Genomic DNA, 22,821 nt, shown 5'->3' with positions numbered 1-22,821 from the left:
GAAGTTCTCAAAATTTTATAAAAAAAATCATGTCAGTGGTAAAGGTTTAAAACAGGAGTTTTCTATTATATGGCAACAAGTTAAGGGAATTATAAACACATGTCCTACTTGTTCTTTATATAGCAGACACTATTACCTGCAGGAAGTAGCTGAAAGGTAATCAAAGGAATTAATTCTGGCAGATGGATATGTTTCACTTTGTAGAATTTGGAAAATTAAAATATGTAAACTACATCAGATTTTCAATGGGCACCAGCTTTGAGTTCAAAAAAGGCTGATTCAGTAAACACACATTTATTAGAAGTTATGGTTATCATTGGTATACTTTCACAAATAAGGACAGATAATGGTCCAGCCTATGTTACTAAAAAAAACCCAGTTTTTTGGTTATTATAATAAAAAGCATATTATAGGTATACCAGACAGTCCTACAGGTCAGGAAGTTATGAAAAGATCAAATTGAACTATAAAGGATATGTTAAACAAACAAAAAGGGATGAAATATACCCCCTAAAATAGACTCCATAATGCTTTATTAACCTTAAATTTTCTTAATATAAGTGAATAAGAAACAAAAGCAACAGAGAGACATTAAATGATAATGATAATGATAATAATAATAATAATAATCTAAATTAAATCAGCTGGTGTATTTCACAGATGTGTTGACCTCAAAAGGGAAATCAGGAGATATGCTATGCTAGGGAAGGGATTTCACTCTTGGTTTCACAGGAGAAGAAAACTATGTATACCATCAAAATTAATAAAGATTCAGTTTAAAAAAGAGAAAATTCTTGAAGAAAAATGATGGCTCATCCACAGAGGTGACAATCCTATAGGTGGTAAAAAAGAAAGAAAGAAAGAAAGAAAGAAAGAAAGAAAGAAAGAAAGAAAGAAAGAAAACCTCATAAGGTTTGGTACAGGGTTCTGTTATTGTCTTTGCAGAAAAATACCCATCTTCAAAAAGTCAAAAGACCTTGAACATCTAAATGCTTAAAAAAAAAAAGAAAAAAATGAACTTATGGTACCAATATCGTCTACATGGGAAAATTTTACTACCTGAACATACATCTCTCCCCACTGTAGCAGGAGAGGCTGTCTGGCTAGCTTAGCCCAAAATAACCACACAGAAATTGTATTCTTTAAAACACTGCTTGGCCCATTAGCTCTAGTTTCTTATTGGCTAATTCTTACATTTTAATTTAACCCATTTCTATTAATCTATATATTGTCATGTGGCAGTGGCTTACCAGGAAAGATTCTAACCAGCATCTGTCTCAGGCAAAGGATCCATGGATTCTCCCTGATTCTGCTTTCTTCCTCCAAGAATTCAGTTCTGCCTTCTCCAACTACCTAAGTTCTGCCCTATCAGGCCCAAAGCAGTTTCTTTATTCATTAACCAATGAAAGCAACACATAAACAGAAGCACCTCTGATACCATTTTCCCTTTTCTGTTTAAACAAAAGGGATGGTTTTAACATAACAAAATTACATATAAGAAAACAATTATCAAACAAGAATTATAGTTACAATATTTATATCTATTTTACCTTTTATCATAACTAAGGAAAACTATATTATTACTATCTATTCTTCAACTCCATCAAAGACTCCAGAAGGATATATTACCTAAGTAAACAGGAAGTACATTGTAAGCAACTTCCAAAATTCTAGAATTGACAGAGACATCTCACTGCCTTGACAGTCACCCGAAGTTCTTCTGTACCGTTGGGGCATCCATCTTCAGGCTACAGCACCATAGTATCCAGCAGACATTTTCATGAAGCAGGAAATTTCAAAGACAGTTCAGTTTCTTTCTTCTGTATCCTGCAGAATGTCTTACAAACTCTTCCATGAAGGAACCCTGAAGGATCATCTCACCTTTAAGCAAGTTCAGCAGTCATTTCTCTGTGGGTCCTTCATGTCCAGTTAAGCAGTTCAGGCAAATCAGATTCTTGCCCAAATGGCTAACCAACTCCATAAGGAGCCTTTTCAATGCCTATCTTCTTGAAGTAGATTGGTGCTGCCAGGAGCAGATATGTCTCATTATCATGAAAAATCGTAAGTTCTTAAACATTTTAAATGCTATATTCTGAAAGACTCTGAAAGATTTGAAGAATCCCTATCCATTTGAAGTACTTTCTTTGTATATCTAGAAAATCTAACTAACATGACTACAAACTTGACTATCATAGATGATTATATATTAACCTATATTTCTTAATTATACTTTACATTTTTTAAATGAGCTACACAATCACAACACCTCACTCAAGAACAGAAATATATGTATGACAAGATTGACCTTAAATTTCTTTCAACAAACCAAGACCCATAACAATGCAAATTATTCATATCTATATCATATTCCCCCTTTAAATGTAAATAAACATTTGTAGACAATATTCGGGAATATGGGTGCAGTTCTGTCCATACTGCTTCCTACTGACTGGGGGCGCTATTAATCAGGTCTTTCATGGTGTATCCCGTGTGCTAGGTTCATCTCAGTCAGCAGTTGGGCAAAGTACTTTTTTGAGGGTGTGTATGGTGATCTTTCAAGAGGCCTTGGTCCATGAAACCATATTTGCCTGGAAACAATCCACAGGTTCTCATCTTCTGTGAAAACAAAAGAACCTCTTTTCCCAAGAAACATATCCTTAGACCCGAATTTTGAAGTCAAGATACCTTTACAATATAAATGCAGGTTTAGCTTAGCAGCCCATACAACAAAATGTCTCTCTGTACTTAGTTCCTTCACAGTCAAAAGATTCAAGGATAACACAATAATATACATAATCCAGACTCTCTGTGAGTTTTCCATTTTTATGGGGTTTATTTTTCTTTACTCCTTTTAGTCTATGACTATATGTACTCTGTCTTTTTAAAGACTTTGCCCCCTAATTTTAAAGCATTAAATTTATTTTATGACTCTATACTCTTTTTCTTCTTTCTCCCAAGCCTACGTACATTTATCCTACACTGTGACCCATTTAGATGTCTTTTATGTCTGAATCTGTCCCATTGTGAATCTGTAGTTCTTTACTGTCCAGGAACACTTATGCTTTGCACTTTTAAAATGCTAAACAATTTTTAAAAACTTAAGTTGTGCCATTAGTAGGGGTAATATGGTACCTCCTGTTTGCCTGCCCAGTCTAAAACTTTAGCTGTGCTATTATTATGATAAAGATGGTAGTTTCTGCTCATGCTCTGCACAGTTCAGCATGGCAGAGCTGGAGCTGCTTCTGCCTCTGAGCCACACACACTGCCCCACTTCCAGGCACATACTGAGTCCATGTTGCCATCAAGCAAGTCGTTTACCCACAAACCCTATCCAAATGCTCTGACTCTCACAAGAGCCAAAGGTGATGCTTGCAGCATAGCCCAGAAAGCCAGCATTTTAAAACTGTGCAGCTTTTTTTCTGCTGTGGCTGAGTCAGAAAAATCTCTCTTAGAGGAGCTGCGGCATACTGCCAGCAAGAATCTATGTAAAACTCTCTAATTTTTTTTTGTTTGCTTTTGTCTAGAATTCCCTTTCAAGCCCTCCCAGGTTTTATGTGGATATAGTAGACCACGTTGGAGTCTGAGTTGGGATTAAAGATGTGTGCCACCGCACCTTAAACTCACAGTTGTCTGCCTGCCTCTGTCTCCCAAGTGTTGGGATTAAAGGTGTGTGCCACCACACCCAACAACTCTCTTTCTTTTTAATTTTAAGGACTTAAACCTTTAGCCTGCATATATTTTTTACATACTGTAAACCCTTTAGAGGTTTTCTTCACCTTTGAATCTCTCTTTACTGTATCTCTCTCTTTTTCTGACCACTTGAGTCTTTAATTTGCTAAGGAATATGGGTAGGATTAAAGCCATGGCTTTGGTGGCTGAATTCAGCCCATTTTTTAGCTTTCTGAGATTTCAATCTCATGGCAGAGGCACTAGCTGTAGCCATGTTTATTGCCACAACTTTATGGCATTTCAAAGTCCATGCCACCACTAAGAAGCATGCTGTAGGTTACTCATAAACACCATGTAAGTGTTTTGTGGCAAAGCCTCTTAAAAGAGCTGCAAAGTTTTGGCATCTAAAGCTGAGTCAGGAAGCCTCTCTTAAATGAGACAAATTTGCCTCTAGGAAACAGAGCCCACCTGAGAAAACGCTGATATCAATAAACTGTGCTTAACTCTTTTCTCTTTTGTCTAGAATTACTTCCCAAGCTCTCTCAGGATTTATATGGATGCAGTTGTCCACAGAGTTGCCATTTGTTGACTGAGAATTCTGTCCTGTCTAGTCCTTGTCCTGCATGGTTCCCTCAGTGCCAAAGAAATCACACAGAGGTCTATATTAGTTATAAACAGATTCACCCATTAGCTCAGTCTTCTTATTAACTCTTATAACTTACATTAGCCCATTATTCTTGTCTATGTTAGCCACTTGGCTTGGTACATTATTCAGCGAGGCAGTCACATCTTGCTTCTATGGCTGGGTCAGGACTACACACCAAGTTTTTTTTTTTTCCAGAATTCTCCTGTTCTCATTGACCTGCCTCTACTTCCTGCCTATCCTTCCTGCTTGGCTACTGGCCAATCAGCTTATAACTAATATATACCTTTGTGTGATTTATTTTGAACTTAATGACTGTGAGAACCAGGCAGGACAAAGACCAGACAGGACAGAAACCTCAGCCAACACCCTACTTCTCCTTATAATAATAGTCGCAACTCACTTAAAAATCAAAGATGGCTTTTTGGAGTTGGAAAATGGCTATCCTCTAAATCCAAGCATGTTGTTAAAAAAAAAATCAGACTTTCTGTCAAAAATCAGGAGCCATCTGGTATGGTACAGAAAGAAAAAAATTTTTAAAAGATTACTATGGCACCTTTCATTGAATACATGTTTATATGAGTAATGTTTAAGTTTTTCACAATGAACAATAAATTTTCCTTCTTTCCAGAAAAAAGATAGGGTCACACAATAATGATTCTACCTGGTTGGTTGATATGATGTCATGATGCTGATGACACCACTTTAAAATCAGTTTGGGTAACAAACTGCTCAAGATGATCCCACCTTGGTTAACTGAGATGGTGCACCTTCTTACAATATTCTGGCCAGAACTTTCAATAAAATCTTCAAAAATAACCCAACCAACTACTCAGAGACTATCTGCATTGTACCAGACAGTAATCTTGAAACTTAATCATTATTTTAGTTTTTTAGGATCCCATAGAAATAACATCACCCCCATGGCAGCTGGAAATAATCAAAAAGACAACTTTCCCTCTCCAACAAAGTTTGTCCTCATGATTAAGGACATCTACTAGGGGTTGGCTATAACTGGTATAGGGTTGTGGGTGTAAATTATGTAGACTCATGGATCTCTTTTTTAAAAAGTAATTGGATGAGATAATAGGTAAATTAGTATAAACTTACTCACTTGTGAACTATTATTTATAGACAATTTACATTGGTAAATTATTATATATTGATACAAATTCAAATTATATTTGTTATAGTACTATTTCTATTTACAATATTTGTGTACCTATTCAAAGTTATTTTGTCATATTATGTGTATGCATGTAATACCTCTGCTTAAAATATTTTGTATATTGATGCAATTTTAAAATATATTTATCATAATGCACTACATACTTCTACCTCTTATCAAGAAACATATATTGTTCACATTTGGGGGTCATTGTTCTAATTTGCTGCACATTTGTTTAAAGATTGTTTAATATTTTAATATAAGGCCTTAGTCTTTAAGCTATATAGGTATTAAGAATTACAGGTCAATAGTCATACATGTTTCTCATACTTAGACTAATCAGGTTTTTTAGATGCATAGAGATTGTATTCCACATAGATAGGCAATCTTCACCCACTTCAAAGAACTGTAGAACATGGCATTTAAATAACTTAGGATTCTGTTGATGTGAGACACAACTGCTCCTGCCAATACCAATCTATTCCTGAAAGAATGTTGGGCACCAAGGACACTCCACAAGGAGTTTGTTTTCTTCTTGGCAAACTAGCCTTTGGGCAAGAAACTGTCCCTGTATCGACCACTGAAAAAATGCCTAGAGTCCAGACTGGACAAGCAGGATACAAGCAAAAAAACTGCCAAACATTACCAAGACAGGGTAAGACAGTTTTAAGATGTTTTTTCTACCTCTGAAAATGGTATGTAAGTTATTCTAGGCCTTAGCCAAAGTTGGTTGCCCCAATGTTGCAAATGAGATTTTGGGTGATTGCCCAGGTAGCCAGTTGTCTCTGTTATTTCTTGCTTCTTTTAGAAGTTACTTGATTGCACTTCCTGTTTACTCAATTAATATTATTTCCCTTCTCATATCTTTGATGGGGTTGAAAACTAGACACTCATAGTTAATTTTCTCTCATGACTTAGCCAAGCCATTTCTAATATGACTTAGACTTCTTAGAATAGAATAACTATTAAAATTAGCATATGTTTCTTTCTTGATGTCATTCATGTTGGTTGTAATTCTAATTTTTACATTTGATATTTTTATTATTGTATATAGTTTCATATTGGAACTCTCTTCTTTAGACAAAAGGGGGAGGTGTTGTGTGAACTTCTTCAGCCAATGGCTTTGGGATACTAGCCACTTTGGTCTTGGTTTTATGTACTATATATGCAGACATAGGGGCATGTGCTAGCCCCTTGGCTGCTGGATTCATCTCTGGTTTCTGGCACATATAGAGGACTGGGAATCGCTACCAATTCTGTGAGTTTACCCCCTTATAAATAAACCTTTATCATACACCATCCTGGGCTAGTGTGATAAATTTTCTTAATGGAAAAATCTCCATTGTCTTTTACCCTAAGAACAGAATGCCAGGGAAGCCAGGACATAGTGTCTTCTATAGCTGACTTCCTTTGAAATTTTAACTGTTCCCTGTTTGCCTTGCTGTCTGTCATGTGCACTGAATCCTTTCATCATGTATAAAGACTTGTACTTGAAATTCTTCTGGATGGCATAGGTATGTTTGAAACAGGACATTCAGAGTGGTTTGTTCTCTTTGGCTTGACTCTGTTCTGTCCTAATGCCTGGGCGAAACCTGAGCCCTGCAAAGCATCCACTACAAGGCTAGTGTTACCTAGTACTCAGCAGAGACTTTTTCACTAGCTACCTCAGAAGAACATTTAGTCAACTCTGAGATAAATTGAAATCAGATTCTAAGAACTTCTCTTTTTTCTAGAAGCTTTTTTCTGATAGTGTAATATTGTAGTATTACCAAAGACGAAACTAAACTAAACTAAATTCAAGCTTTCTATTCAGTTTCTCAAAACTAAACAGGTCAGTGATTACAGATTATGTAAGTGATAGCCATCTAAAAAGATAAGAATGTAGAGTAGTGAATGGCACAACTATTATGTTGGTGGCAATGCATGATAGGATGGAAACACCATAGTAAGAGGACACTTAGAAAGCCTGTAAGACCAGTAACATTGTTCCTTAATCTGTTTGGAAGACATAGAGCAGTTTTTCAATATATATTATTTAAATGATCGTAATTTTTCTTCATATTATAACATAGCCATTTAAGCACACATCCTGTTTCAAGTATCTAATGATTTGACAATATAGTGTGCAACCCTACTTTTCCTATTTTAGATACACTTATGGAATTCTATAGGACTGAAATTCAACTTCTCAGAATCTCCACTAAATGGGTTTCAGACAAATACATTGAATTGCAATATTTCAAATTTTTGGAGGCTATGGCTATTTTAAAATGTGATGTGTCTCTGCTTGCATATACTGGCTCTATGGGATCTTATTCTCTTTGGATGTAAACCTTGCTCAACCTAGATGTAGTAGGGAGGGCCATGGACTTTCCACAGGGGGCGGTGCATGGCACTCCCTTAGGGTTGGAGGGTGGGAGAGGGTATGTGGAGGGAGAGGGAGGAGAGTCGGAGGAGGAGGGAGGAGGATTTCGGATTGGTATTTTTTAAGTAATAAAAGAGGGAAAAACATAAAAAAGAAAAAAATAAATAATATCAAGTAAAACTTTTACTTCCTTTTCAAATGTGAGACTTTGTGCCTATAAAAAGTGCAACAGTTTTATTTTAATTGATCAAGCTACTTTATGCTTCAGAAGACAAAACCTGCACTGGTAACTCCCAAATACACTTTCTTCGAAAAACATTAATTGTGTCCTTGGACTCAAATGTTTCTCAAAAATGTTAATATCCCCACTTCCCAAAGCTGGGGGTCTGAAAGAGAGGGATCTTGAGACTTTGAGAGAACTTGGATTAAATTGGTGACTGATGAAATTGGAAGGATACATGAGAGGCCAGTAAATGATTAAGTCAAATATCAAAGGGCTAATGCCATCAGTGAAACAGTAAGAAAATGGAGTTCCAAAGTCCTGATGAGAAAATCAGGACTTATTCTGTTACTGAATTCATTGAAGTTCCATAATTGGTAGATTTAGGAAAAAATTATCAAAATATTTCAAAAAATCTCCAAGCTTAGTTACTATAAATATTTTGCAGATTTTTCTGTTGTTTAAATTGTCATCCTGTGCTATACAGAGAAATTCTCCCTTTGCAGAGAAAATGCCCAATAATGGGCTCTTTTTCTATTTCCCCATGTGGAGCAAGGATAACTTAAGCAAAGTGTTATATGAGAACAATTTATTCTAATATTGGTCTTCATTGTGGACTTCTTGTTTCAAAAGATATTAATAGTAAAATTATTTGAAAGCTCATTGCAATTCCTGCGTAGAAATTATAAAATTAAATCTCATCAGGAAGGTGATGATGGTTCATCTAAATGAAGGCAGTACATAAATATCTTAGATTTCTTCTCAAGTGTAAGTTCTTCTTCCAGGCTGACTTTTACTAAAGAGGACCAAGGGACCAAGGAAGAGTATAAGTAGCCACTTCCCTACAAATATTTGAAAACATTTCTGCATATAGCTTTGGATGAAATTTTTATTTTGAAAAGAAGAGAAAAACAAAACAACACAAAATTAAACCAAGGATCAATATCTTCCCACAATTGCCCATTTACACTAACAGATAAAATAAACTCCATCCAAGAGAATACACTTTTATTCCTTCTCTGGACACGTAGGCTTCATGTATCTATTATTCAGTTTGTTAGATTTTTTTTGTGACCTCAACCTGAATTTTAAATTGGCATTATATCAAAAATTGCTGAGCCGAAGAAATGGCTCTCTCAACAGTTGCCTGAATATGGTCTTTATCTTCTTATAAGGTCAAGAGCATGTCCTGGATGGACCTAAGTTCAGCTTCTGCTTGATTCTACTTGGATGTAAGAGAAATGGGTCTGTTGGCAGCCCTTTCGTGCTCTATTATTAATGATTATCTTCCTTCACAGTGTCTTTAGCTCCTAGACTCACAGCTGAGCACCCTATGCACAAAAACATCTTTAGCCTATGGTAGTGTTCACTTAAGCTGTCCAAAATATAAAATAAAATGATAACTGGAGCTGGGCGGTGGTGGCGCACGCCTTTAATCCCAGCACTCGGAGGCTGAGGCTGGGGGATCTCTGGGAGTTCAAGGCCAGCCTGGTCTACAAGAGCTAGTTCTGGGACAGGCACCAAAGCTACAGAAAAAGCCTGTCTCAAAAAACCAAAATAAATAAATAAATAAATAAAAAATGATAAATGGTGCTGCAACTTTTACCTGGTTTGAATAAAGATCTGAGTTATTAAAGTGTCTTTACCCTTTCTGTATTACTCCCTCCCTCCCTCCTCTTCTCAAGAGACAACCATTCTCTATCTTACCCCTGCATTTATTTATAGTTGTCTCATCAATAATGCCAGTATTTCACAAAGATTTCTGAATATTTGTATGAATGGTCTATATACTCTTGAGCAGGTTTCATTTCATAAGATACGATTTTGATGTTCACATGCATCAATATGTGTGATATGTATCTTTTCAGCGTATGAGTAGTTCACAGATTCCATTTCCTGTGGTGATTTCGCTCTCTTGTGATTTCTCCAGGACAAACAACCCCGGGTAAACATTTTTGCATGTGTTTCCTTACTCACCCACAAAACATTAGACTAGGCCCTGAACTCTGGCCATTGGAATGAGTATCTTCTTCACAATTAGAAATTGATAATGTTTTTCACAGCGTTTGTGGCAACATATAATTTTAGTTCCATGAACTAAAAGTTCTTCTCAGCAACCGTAGCATGTTTACTGAAAATTGTTAAGCTCCGCAAATCTGAAAGTTAATCAACAGTATTTTAGGCTCTCATGTTTTTCAGAATATGATCTGTCTAGAGTGATCTTCATTTAATCATAATTGCAGCATGTTGGTAACCTACCACACATTGTTTTTTGACTATAATTTACCAATATTTCTTTGGCATTGTCAAGAATTTATTTCTCAAATCCCAGTGACAAGTAAGAACATACATATCATCTTTGCTACTGGCTCCATCTGTGTATTCTTAGCCTCAATCTTGGGAACAGTGATAGAAGGTTTGTAATATCTTAATGGAACCATTTGTCTATCCATTCCTACTTCGTATAGAAAGATGCAGACATATACTGGAGTATTAAATCAGATACTTTCTTTGAAAGACTGAGAGATGAACTATAAATAGGATTTCTCACAATTGCTGTAACCATGACAACCATAAATATGAGTGTAGTTTCTTTTTTAAATGAAATTAGACATGTTGAAATACCATCTTGTTAACTTGATCATTCATTCATTCTTTTCTTAAAATGCATCCCAACTCCTGATGATGTTCCCAACAAAATGAGAGAAAAAAAGATACAAAAATTACAACAAACCATTATAAAGAAGATGAATAACATACTTTTTTGAAAATACAAGAAAGACAAAGAAATAAAAAAAAACAAAACATTGATTGATTTATGAAACACCTTTCTTTCATACTCAAATAAAAGATGAAGAAAATAAAGACTAAATTTGTTCAGCAGGTGTATCTTTTTGTTTGTTTCTTTGTTTTTGTTTGTTTGTTTGTTTTTGAGATTGGGTCTCACTCTATATCCCTGGCTGGCCTGTAACTCACTATGTAGCCTAGACTGTCCTGGAACTCACAAAGATTCACCTGCCTTTGCTTTTCTAACGTTGGGCTTAGAACCACACCCCGCCTCAGCAGATAATTTGTTTTTACACGTTGTGTGATGCTTTATTCTTTTGGCTTTGGGGGGGCCTTTATCCAGCTCCCAAATAAACCACGTACAGAGGCTTTCTCTTACTTAGGAACCTCGGCTTTAGATTGGCTTGCTTCTTGCCAGCTTTTCTTTTCTTTTTTTTTATTTATTAAAGATTTCTGCCTCCTCCCGCCACCGCCTCCCATTTCCCTCCCCTCCCCCGATCAAGTCCCCTTCCCTCATCAGCCCGAAGAGCAATCAGGGTTCTCTGACCTGTGGGAAGTCCAAGGACCACCCACCTCCATCCAGGTATAGTAAGGTGAGCATCCAAACTACCTAGGTTCCCACAAAGCCAGTACGTGCAGTAGGATCAAAAACCCATTGCCATTGTTCTTGAGTTCTCAGCAGATAAAATTTTGTGTAACTAGGTGTCTGATGTTCTCAGTAACACTAGTCACTAGGTATATAACCTTAAATAAAATAGGTATACTCTAAGCCTTGCTTTTCTTACCAACAAAATAGGAGAACATTTTAAAGAGAGTATACATCTTTTAGAGTTGTTGCCATGAATGGTGAAATTAGAGACTTAGTGCTTAGTGCTTAGAGACTTCACTGGTATTTAGCATTGAAGACACGTTGGTCATTTGGGGGTCCTTGGGAAAATGATCAGGGGCACAGAGGAGTTTCAATCATCCTCAGTGTGCTGACTTAGCTCTCTGTTTTTAAATGTAATCTGAATAATATAGAAATAAAGTAACACACATAAAAATCAAAGATTTTTGTCACTTTCAGACCCCTTGGTTTTCTGTATCTATTTAGATTTCAACTTCAGCTGCATGCTCGCATCAGATCTCAAAGCCACATTAAACTTCTAATTTTGTTCCTTTTATAGGATGTCAGAACATTTGTCCACTGTGCATCACCAATCCTTTAATCTCTGCTCCACTTTCTCAGTCTTTTGTATCTTGTTCGGCCTCTGGGAATGGCATTATCTCTCTCTTTGCCTTTAGATATCACCGTAGAAGCTTTGTGTCTAACTGTTCTAAAAACTTAATATGTTCACACGGGCTTCTTTGGTTTTGAATGCTATTATTGGGGATGGAGGTGATAAATATAGAATCCCTATTTATTTTTCATATGGAAGTCTTGAGTGCTTCAACCTTGTCACACTTGCCAGCAGTAGGCTTTTTGCAAAGCTTGCTTTCTGCTTTTATCAAACTCAGCCCTGGCTGGCATGGGAGCCTAATAGCCACTGGCTGAGCTCCTATGCAAGCTTTCTGTAATCCTGCAGGCTCTCCTCTTCCTCCACATACACATAATCACCCTATCTCAGTGGGGTACTAGCCGAGATAAAAGAAAGGAGGAATAATCAGAACTGTGAAATAGGAAGACAGGAAGACGGCCACAAAGGGAGGTGTGAGGGAAAACGAGAACGAGAACAATGAGAATGAACCAAGAAATCAACATTTATCTAGGATTCGCTATGTTCCTGGCACAGGGCTAGCTGCCTTCTGTGTGTGATTCGATTGCACCTTTACCGGCCAAATAAGAGGATCATTATTCCTATTAGTGGATGATGAAATCATGTGTTATAGGTATCAAGCAAACAGCTGAAGATCGTGCAGTTACCGAGTGATGGGGATCTGTTTTCCAGGTTACATGTTCCTGTTCCTTGTCTGTCTTCCACCTAAAGGAAGGGTCCACAGCTGTATTTGAATATGTGTGTGTGGGGGGGTCTGATAAGAGTAAAATTTTTATTTTCTTTTTCCCTTTCTTCTTTTCTTTTCAGTAAGCTCTACCTATATATTTACAACTGTACCTTAGAAACAGCAATACAAATGTCTTTGCATTATTTGCAGTATTAGGAACACAAAGTCCCATAGTTGAGATGAAAAAAAATATGAGTCTTCAGAACATTTCAAACAGTGACAATATAATAGAAAAATGTAATATAGCAGATGAAGAATTATAGCAAATACTGCTGAGTTTTAGTGTGAGAACTCCATTATCAAGAACTTTGTGAATTTGTTCTGTAAAGCAAATGGGCATTTTGTGGGTAGGGCAAAGTCACTCACATTCAGAGATATTTTATAAAGTTGTTTCTCATTTGTTGTCCGGGAATACTTAATGAAATCTTTGAACCACAAAGTACATGTTTTTACATGATAATTTGGTAATACTGACTATTTACATTTATTTCTGTTCTAACCACAACCAAATGAGAGTTTGAAAAATTATCTTTTCCTATTAATTCATTGTCAGTTCTGGAATACTTCAGTGAGCACTCATTGTATGCTTATTATATAGACAATATAAGTATACATGCTTATAATATACACAAATTGCAAAATCTATTTACTGGCCCTGAATTTTATACTTCAAACAATGAAATTTACTATGTAATCAAGAAAATGCAAAACTGAGTAAATGAAATTTGATCTTGACATTGTCAAAACAAAATGGTAGATTATAGATACTACTGAGAAGGAAAGAAAGACATTATAGGTTGATAGAGGAACGTAAAATCCAGCAGCAGGATTACTGAAGCCCACTTTGAAAAAAGCAAGTCACAAAAGATTGCACACAGTGATTATGTGTTGAAAGTGAACCAAATTGCTGAATGTGGTAACTTGTAGCTGTAATTCCAGTGCTTGGGAGGGCGGTTTTTGAGAACTGGAGATTTGAGGACAGTCTGCGATACACAATAAGTTCATAGTGTGTCTAAGCTCCATAACGAAAACTATCTTAAAAACAAAAGAGTTGAGAAGTTATCTCAGTGACAGAGTATTGTCCTTTCATTTCCAAGGCTCAGGGTTTAAAACTCATCACTGGACAAAAAAAAAAAATTATCATTTCCCAGACACATCGTTATTCTCCAAATGTAAATAGCTGATAGTGAATCTAGTATATGTGATAGCTTCCATTTGTTATTAATGGAAAAAAATATTGCTTTATATCTGTGGTTCTCCACCTTCCTAAAGCTGACCCTTTACTTCCTCATGTTGTGGTGACCCCCAAACATAGAATTATTTCATTGTTGCTTTATAACTACAATTTTCTATTTTTACGAATTGCAATATAAACATCTGATATGCAGGGTATCTAATATGGAACTCCTGTGTGGGTCATGACCCACAGGTTCAGAACCACTGCTCTAAAGAATGGCTATGAGCAATGAATGGGTCAAACTCTGCGCTCCATGTGAGGAGGGCTGATTGCTAAACTGTCAGTCACACAACCCAGGATGTGGCTATTGGGGGACAGAGGTGTTTCTTTGCTCCTGCCTGATGACTCTACAAGGGAATTAAACCAAGACCCCCAGAATTCACTTCCTGGATATTTTAGTTTCCTTTTCATTTCATTTTGATTTCTTAAATCTTCAAATTGATCCTTAAATGAGCAAAGGAACTCTGTGCCTATGGCTGAAAGGCATTCTTGTGCTATTCATTAATATTCCTTTGAGACACATAGTCAGAGAGGCTTCTAGAACATAATTATACTCCAAGGAGACTCAATTATATTTTTGAGAAATTCTAATGGAGAGAGGTTACTTTCCATATCAAACACAGCAATCAGCACCTGCTCCGAATTAAGGGTGAGACCTTTACTTTACAAATACAAATGTCACTGTGTAGGGACAGTTCGATATAAACAGGCGACGTGATTTGTCTCTTGGAAGGTGGAGGTTTGTGTGTCATTTGTGCGCATACAAGCAAGAGAGTCCACCTTAGCCGAAGAGGAGATAAATCACGCGATGAGAGTTCCAGCTAGACTGTTTCATCCTGTCCTTGGGTCTTTGGCCACTTCATCGAGCCACCATTTCCCTTGTGTGTGTGTGTGTGTGTGTGTGTGTGTGTGTGTGTGTGTGTGTGGAGAACAATACATCACAGCACAGCAGTGAGACTGGAAAGCCGCTGTGTGAAAATGCTGAGAACTATTCAACTATTCATAGCAAGGAAACTGGAGTTCAGTGTTGTGATTATAAGAGATTTGTATGAACTGTATGCACACCAGCACTGAAGATGACTGAAAAATGCAGAATTCTGACACCTTTAGTCTCCATTTGATGGACAAACTGCTGATGGCTGAATATCAAAAACAGAAGATTTGAAAGCTAAATGAGTTTCGCTGCCTTATGATAGTTTTACAATGCAATTGTTAGAGGAATTAATTGGTTTGAGAAACACTTTTCGGTTATTGAAATGAACTGTTTTCTATTGGGGGTTAATATCACTCTTATATATTATCTATATTTATATTATATATAAACTCTAGCCTTTACCATGGTGAGTGTCACACCAATACCAGTGTGAGTTGCCAGGCAGACATATGTAAAAATAATTATCAGTTACATAGGAGTTTGTTCTGTCTATCACTGAGTTAAACATGTAAGTGATAGGAATCACATTCTATAGAATTTCCATTTCAAGTAGTAAAAAGAATAACAGGAAAGATAATTAAAATATTTACAACATTTTGAGGTGTGGATTACTGTTTTCTGCTGCTGTATGTGAGAGGAGCAGTAACCCTTAATTAGCTCCACTGTCATTCTCAAGAATCCCCCATATTTTATCCCCCAGAGTTTAGCTCTTCCAGGTTGCATTGACTCATTCTGAGAATCTGCTAAAAATTTTAAACAAAACAGGCACTTTCCATCATAAATAACAGTGTATTAACCTCTTAGAACAGAGGCTAAGACAGCATTCTCTAGACTCTAGATGGACGTTATGAAAGTTTGTCATACGTACACAAGCATTGTCTTATATAGTAGTTATACTGTTTTATAATTAATTTTATGTCAAATGCCAAAGGATATATCCCATTCCAACAAGATCCACTTCATCTTAAATCTGCTGATTATCATCTGCCTTATGAAGAATACATTCTTATTGAATTAAATAAATGCATTATTAACAATTTTCCCCAGCTAGAGCAAAATTATTTATTAAATTTCACGTGTGTCTATTTAAATGAAGGTTACTGCATTTGAAGTTAGTGTTGGGTTTCCTTGCCCTTCTCAGCCTTTTGTGTGATAAGTCTTTTTGTCTCCCATCTAAATGTACTTCAGTTTTTCTGTGACTTATTACTGTGGCCTGGATGTCCTCACTGTCACTCTCTGCTGCAGTATTGACCTAAGAGCAACATGTAATCAGTTATGTTGGACAGGCAATGCAGGCATAGCTTCTGTATCTAGTTGTGGCCTGGCTTGTCCAGAAAGCACCATGAAGAATAGGTTCTACTTTGGGGGTATTATTTGTTTCTCTTTATAATAAATAATGTGTGCACTATAGGTTGAGCATGCACTTCATAATTGACTAACTGTGGGGATCTCTACAGTTTGTTCTTTTCCTCATATATACATGTCAGAGGTTATCAACTTAGTGATAGAGAATACTGAACTCACTGCGAAACTGTGAGAATCTAGATGCCCTTCAGGGATTTTCCCATCCCTTTCATCACAGTCACAGATTTATAAAAAGAATCACACCTCCACTGTTTCTGAGATTCCTTAGAGTTGGCCACCACTGGTTGTCTTAGATGTTTCGTAGTTGTATAAAACAAGGTCCTTCCTTTGTCTTAGATGAATGATAATGCAGGTTGTTTTCCCTTAAGAAGAGCCTTTTCTAACTTTTGTTCTTAGTTAGTCTTACTATATAGCTTTTGAGATGTAACTTATTAGGTAGACTAGGCTTGTCTTGAATTTGGAATAATCCTCCTCCTCTGGGTTTCAAATCCTGGTATTACAGATGTGTGCCACTGTGCTTGGTTCTTTATCACTTTATAACTTTTGAGATGTAGAAAATGATTCTTTAGTGAAATCATACACTCGATAAAGTCCCTTCTCCCTTCCCTCTTGGATTTTTCTGTTGTCTTATTTAACAGACATTTTTCTGACATCTTAGATTAGGCTTCCTTCAAGAAGCACCAACTAAGAGAAAGTTTTTGATGGGCAGGTAGCTTATTTTGGAAGTGATTCCAGAGAACTGGGATATGGGCATGCATATGTTGCATTAAAGAGGTAATTTGTGAATTGGTTATGCTGTGCTTTTGACTCTGTTAGAACACTGTAAGGACTACGGAGTTTGGGAGAATGTGTCTCAGAATCAAACTAATAAAGGATGAATCTGTAGAATGTGTGTACTGGTTATGCTCTCCTAAATATCTCAAGAATATGATTGTTCTCAAAATAGCTAGGAGCATCTTTAGAGAAACCAATAGACCCTAGAATCCAGTCTTAAAATTGTGGTCTAAAGTTCCGTCATCACAAGTAGAAATGAGCTTCTCTTCAGTTTGCTGCATGTACCACACCCTATTGTTGCTCTATTGCTATTAATGTGACTTGATTCCTCTCTAGAATATATCTTAGATATCTAGTTCCATTATTTTAGTTTTTAAATGAGAAAACAGGGACTTAGAAAGGTCAGTTGAATTTTAAAATCACACAGAAATTCAGAGGAAGTCTATTTTTATCCTAAAGGGATTTCATGATCCTTTGTTTAAGCCCTGTCTGCCTCAATTCGCTGCCTTCAAAATATGCAAAAAGCATGTGAAATCAGGTTCTATTTCAGTCACATAAGAATCTTAAATCCCATCGCCCTCTGAGGTGAGACAGTCAGCGTAGATATAACACAGTAAAAATGCTTGCAAGAAGTCTCCTTTTGGTAAAAATCACTCTTCATCAGCTTCTGTCACCCTCCAGATCAATGTGGGATTTTGATTTATGCCAGTCCCTTGTAACTAATTTTAACCAATACGGTCAGAAGGGAAGCAATGACTATGTCTTCTGGGTCAAAATATTTGCTTTCTTAGTTTCTAATTATAGGAGATCCGAATTTGAAATCTTAGTATCTATGGACAATGAAGCCTCACTCAACTAGTATTCTGCAGATACTTTTATAAATGAGGCTCTTCTTTTCTACACAGGGCATGGAGTATGTGCAAGATACCAGTCTTTGTTGTTTCAAACCAATGAATGTTTGTGTCACTTATCTTGTATTGTCTCTCATTTAGAGAGGAAAGCAAATGATTCTATACTTCTTGAATTTCCTATCTCTTTCATTCATTGGTGATTCCATTCAGGCAAAATATAGTTTTGTGATGATTGATGAATATTGGCAAATTTGCCTAGCAACTGATCCACATATTAGCGATGTCTTTCCTCTCTGCAGTATACTGTGTGCAGAACATTACATGTTGACCTCCATTTTCAGGGAATCCAACTAACTATGCAGCACCTACATTCCAAAATTTATCTTTGTGCTCACTCAGAGATCATTATTCCTACAAACATTTCCTAAATCTATGGTCAGTTATGGCAGGAGTAATAAAGTGGAATGTTATCAAAAGGCCTTAGTTTTCCTTAACAGCTAACTGTGGCTCAAGTGCTTCTTAATAAAATTACCATAAGTCTTCTGGGCTTCTGGATATTTGTCTAAGACCTCCGCATGCCCTAACTCTTTTTTATTAACACTCAGAATTATTGCACTCCGAGAGCTTCCCCAGCTTGTTCATTTCTTCACTGTTTTCTACTGCATGGATACTTTTCCTAATGTACCTTTAACCCACAAATTACCGTTTGAAAAATGCAGATTGATATGCCTAAGACTTGCCCAAAATATACATTCTCTCGGTGTGTTTAATTGAGTAATAAGCTTCATTATGTTAGAATTACTAATTTCCATTAGTTTATAAAGGCAAAATGAGAGATGGGACAGTGACATGGACTTTCTCAAGATGTGGAGCAATAGGTTCAGAATCAGTTGTATTTATTTTAAGTGGTCTCAGAACTGCTAAACTGAATTGTCAAGAATGGACCTCAAACCCCAAATTTTAAACGGCCTCTATTTTTTTTTTTACTGTATATTCTACAGAGTTAGTAATCAAGTTCACACAGAACTAAAATCCAACAGAAAGGAGAGTAATCAAAATTATTCAGCTGATTGAAGTAATGCTTCAGTTTAAAATATTGAACTACTGATTCCAGGGTCAATGCATTATTTACAAAGAGTACTGTATTATATCATAAATGTCTGGAAGCTGAAGAAGTTCTTATCCTCATGGTAGTTGATGAATCAAATAATGGGAACTTACGGGAAATGTGCTTTATCTCATTGATATACAAGGCTCCTGTCACTGCCTTGAAAAATCCGACAGAGATCTCTGGTCCAGGACATGGCTAAGATGGTGGCTATTACTTAAACAATAATAGGAACTAAAAATTATCATGTTTTACTGGAGCTTCTAAAAACTTCACAGGCAATGATTGGACTTTAACACGTTGAAAATGACTTCTAGAAGATTATTTTGACATTGGTTTTTGATTGATTAGTTCATATTTATTTTGAACATTGACATAATGAAGTCGTGGAAATACTGGTCTAGTTATGGACAATTTAGTAACTAAATTAGGTTTTTAAACACATTGTTAGTCAATACAACAAAAGGAATTGATGTTTTAGTTGCTGTAATTTAGTTACATATATATGTCCTGTCAAAAATAGAGTGCAGTTTTCTTTGAAAAAAAAGGAGAGAAAGGTTAGGACTCTCCTTGACCAGTAAAAAAGAAGTACTTGAGTCTTAGAATATGCATATGGTCAAGGTGTTGTAGCTTACTTTTTGGCATCTAACGACTGCTTTTGTTTGATTATTATCATCATCATTATTATTATTATTATTAAAAAGTGAAAATAAATTGTGTAAAATAAAGGGAATTTTTAGAATTGATTAAATAACTCATCAAAATAAAACATAGATGGAGGTCAGGGAGATGGTCTAGTGTGTAAAGTACTTACATTGCACATATAAATACCTGAGTTTAGCTCTCAAGCACACATGTAAAAAGTTGGATGTGGCTGTATGCACTGAAATTCTCAATACTGAGAGGCAGAGACAGGAAAACCTCGGTGCTCATTGACCAACCATTCTATGCAATCAGTGACCTATGGTTCAGTGAGAGATCTTGACTGGAAAAGTGAGACAGAGGACAATACAGAAGAGCATCTGACATGGACCTCTGGCGTTCACACATATATGTACAAGTAAACATACGTGTATACTCACACATATACCACAGTGCACACCAAAATTCAATAAAAAATAAAGTGACTTGAAATAATACTGAAGAATGGATTGACTTTTGAGCAAGTTTGAATGACAATTGATTTTTGATTTTTTTAGACAAAAATCTACCTTAAAAGGAAAGCAAACATATGCATTGAATAAGTACAAAAAATAGTAAGTGAAGCATGACTGTAAACCACAGTTGATACAGATATTGATATTTCAAGTCAACATTAGAGCATGCTAAATTCTATATTCCTCAACTGGTTGAATAGCAAAGGTATTCAAGGAAGGAAAGAAGGATCAAAAGAAAATGTAGGTGCACTGTTTTTGTTCATTTCCTTAGCATGAAAATATTCCTTCCAGTGACTAACATGGCACTCTTAAAGCAAAGGACTTAAATCAAAGGAACATCAACTTGTTCAGGGGAGTGGGAGAAATAAGACTAAGAAAGTCTGTCAGGTCTACCACAAAAGAAATCATGTTCTTTCTGTTTAATTTGGAAGGTCCCACAAATGGAGTGGGATCTTCCAGAAGCCAGTAAATATTTTATGAATGAATTGGCAGATCTGTGTTTTGTTTTTAGAAACTTTAGGCAAGTATTGACTATGACAAGATGGAGACACTAAAGTAAAACTAAGTTCAAGTTCTGTGGTTGACACCAGGTCTTTTTGTCTGTGACTGATCAGCACGTTCAATGCTATTGTTATAATCACTTGCTTTACTAGGTGTGGTTAGGAACTGAGATAAGAGTATGCAGAAGCAGGCTAACATAGGACAATTTTATTCATGTGAGAAAGGTCATTTGTGGATTTAGAAGCTGTTATTTTCTGCATAAAGGAATTGCAACAACAACAGCTGGAGTAGATGAATAGCCTATCATTTAACTAGACATTTTTAATGATTCTTTACTAATAATCCTCTTGCTTCATTCAATTTTATCAGGCAGGTTATCTGATAAGACAACTGTAGAATGGATAGATTCAAGCTGTATCTAAAGTTGAATTATTTTTTGTACAGCCATGGTTGATATGTTAACCATCAGCCACAACATAGATAGTTCTATGTGTACACAGCACCATCTTCCTTCCCTTATCCACTTTGAACAACTTCCTGAGGCTTAGCAAACATTTGTAAATACTTGTGTTTTGAAAATGGAAAATCTAGGTAAAAATAACTTTTTTGTGGGTCTGGTGATGTTGGCTCAATGTAGAACACATGCTTGGCATGTACAAAAAAGTCCTAGGTTTGATCTTTAGAATCAATGAATAGATAAATAAATAAATAACATTTTTATAGAAGAGAAATTCATATTATTTAAATATATTAACTTGTGGAAGTCATATATTAAAGACTCCGATTGTGGAGTTTCTGCAACTCATCCCTACTTGATACCGTCAGGATAGTTAACCCAGAAGATGTAGCTCGACTCTGAGAGCCAAGTGAGAATCAAGACAAATTCCAGGCACGACCTGACAGAAGAGGACACTGCATAGCTTTTATAAGGGGACGTCTTTCTCCACGTCATGCTTTCACGGCAGCATAAACTTCTTTTAATTTGACCTTGAACTGGAGTCTCCAAGTGTATCGATCTATCACTCCTCACGCTAACACAGCATCCCGAGTCTCCAGGAAGCAAGCATTGGGAATAAATTTAAATGAATTTCCCTGTATTTTTACATATATTGTGACTCAGTAAACAGAAAACTGCAAGAGACAATTTTTCACAACTAAGTTTCATTTTTAATGTGTCTCTGATTTAAAAATGTAAAGTCATTGGCAGGAAGAAATATTTTATTCCACATGCTATCATTCACCCACTTCTAAAATTCATATTCAGTATACAGTAACATTTAGAGCAATCTTTTCAGAGCTAAACTGGGGTTCACTAATATCCAGGAAACAAAGACATAAATTTGCCTTTCAAATTCATAGGCGATGAATAATAAATAAATAATTTGCTTACTAGATTTCCCAAATATATTTTCCAACTTCTTTTTAAAAAGATCAAAATTGCAGCATGTCCAATAAATAAACACACTTTGTGTGTAATCTAGTCGTCCTGAGATTTTCTTGCATTCATATAGTGTTTTCTACTGGTGATAAAGGCAGAATTGAAATCAGGTGTCAGTTCTCCCATGAATTGCAGCCTTACTGGTTCTCATTGTACCTTGCTTGCCTTTGTACTTCTGTCTACCTCCCATGTGCGGGCCTTTCAACTTCCAACATTATTCTTCAGTATGAATATTTTCTCTGCTGTTTTAAATCATGAGCTTGGTATTTTAAGTTAATAAATTTTAGCTTTATGCCCCTATGTTATTTATCCTGAAAGCATTATATTTTAAAATTCCTATCCTGCCCCATTGCTGCGTCAGAATTTTTACTGATAGAAACTGCAGCCAGAGGAGAGTTTGGATACTGGATAAAAGATACAGAGAGTACTAAATAAATTTGCTTTCTTCTCTAAAGCTCACAAATAAGACTGTGTGTCCGTCCCACAAGTATTAAAGTCTGCATTAATTTCAACTCTGAGACTGCATAACTATTGCAGTTAAATCATTAAACAGAGGCATTAGTAGGTTGTTGCTTGTGTCACATATGAGTGTTCCACAAATACACTATTTGGAAGGATATT

General features: G+C 36.1%; 1 non-coding gene across 1 annotated transcript; it reads left to right on the top strand.

Moving 5' to 3' along the window:
- The first annotated feature begins 19,638 nt into the window (after positions 1-19,638).
- Positions 19,639-19,768, top strand: LOC142851474 (U6atac minor spliceosomal RNA). The gene has a single exon (XR_012910792.1). It is a non-coding gene; the product is annotated as a U6atac minor spliceosomal RNA (small nuclear RNA).
- Positions 19,769-22,821: the final 3,053 nt, after the last annotated feature.

Source organism: Microtus pennsylvanicus, chromosome 5 (assembly GCF_037038515.1).
Source record: "Microtus pennsylvanicus isolate mMicPen1 chromosome 5, mMicPen1.hap1, whole genome shotgun sequence".
Classification (NCBI taxonomy): Eukaryota; Metazoa; Chordata; class Mammalia; order Rodentia; family Cricetidae; genus Microtus; species Microtus pennsylvanicus.
This window is presented reverse-complemented; position numbering and strand designations above follow the sequence as displayed.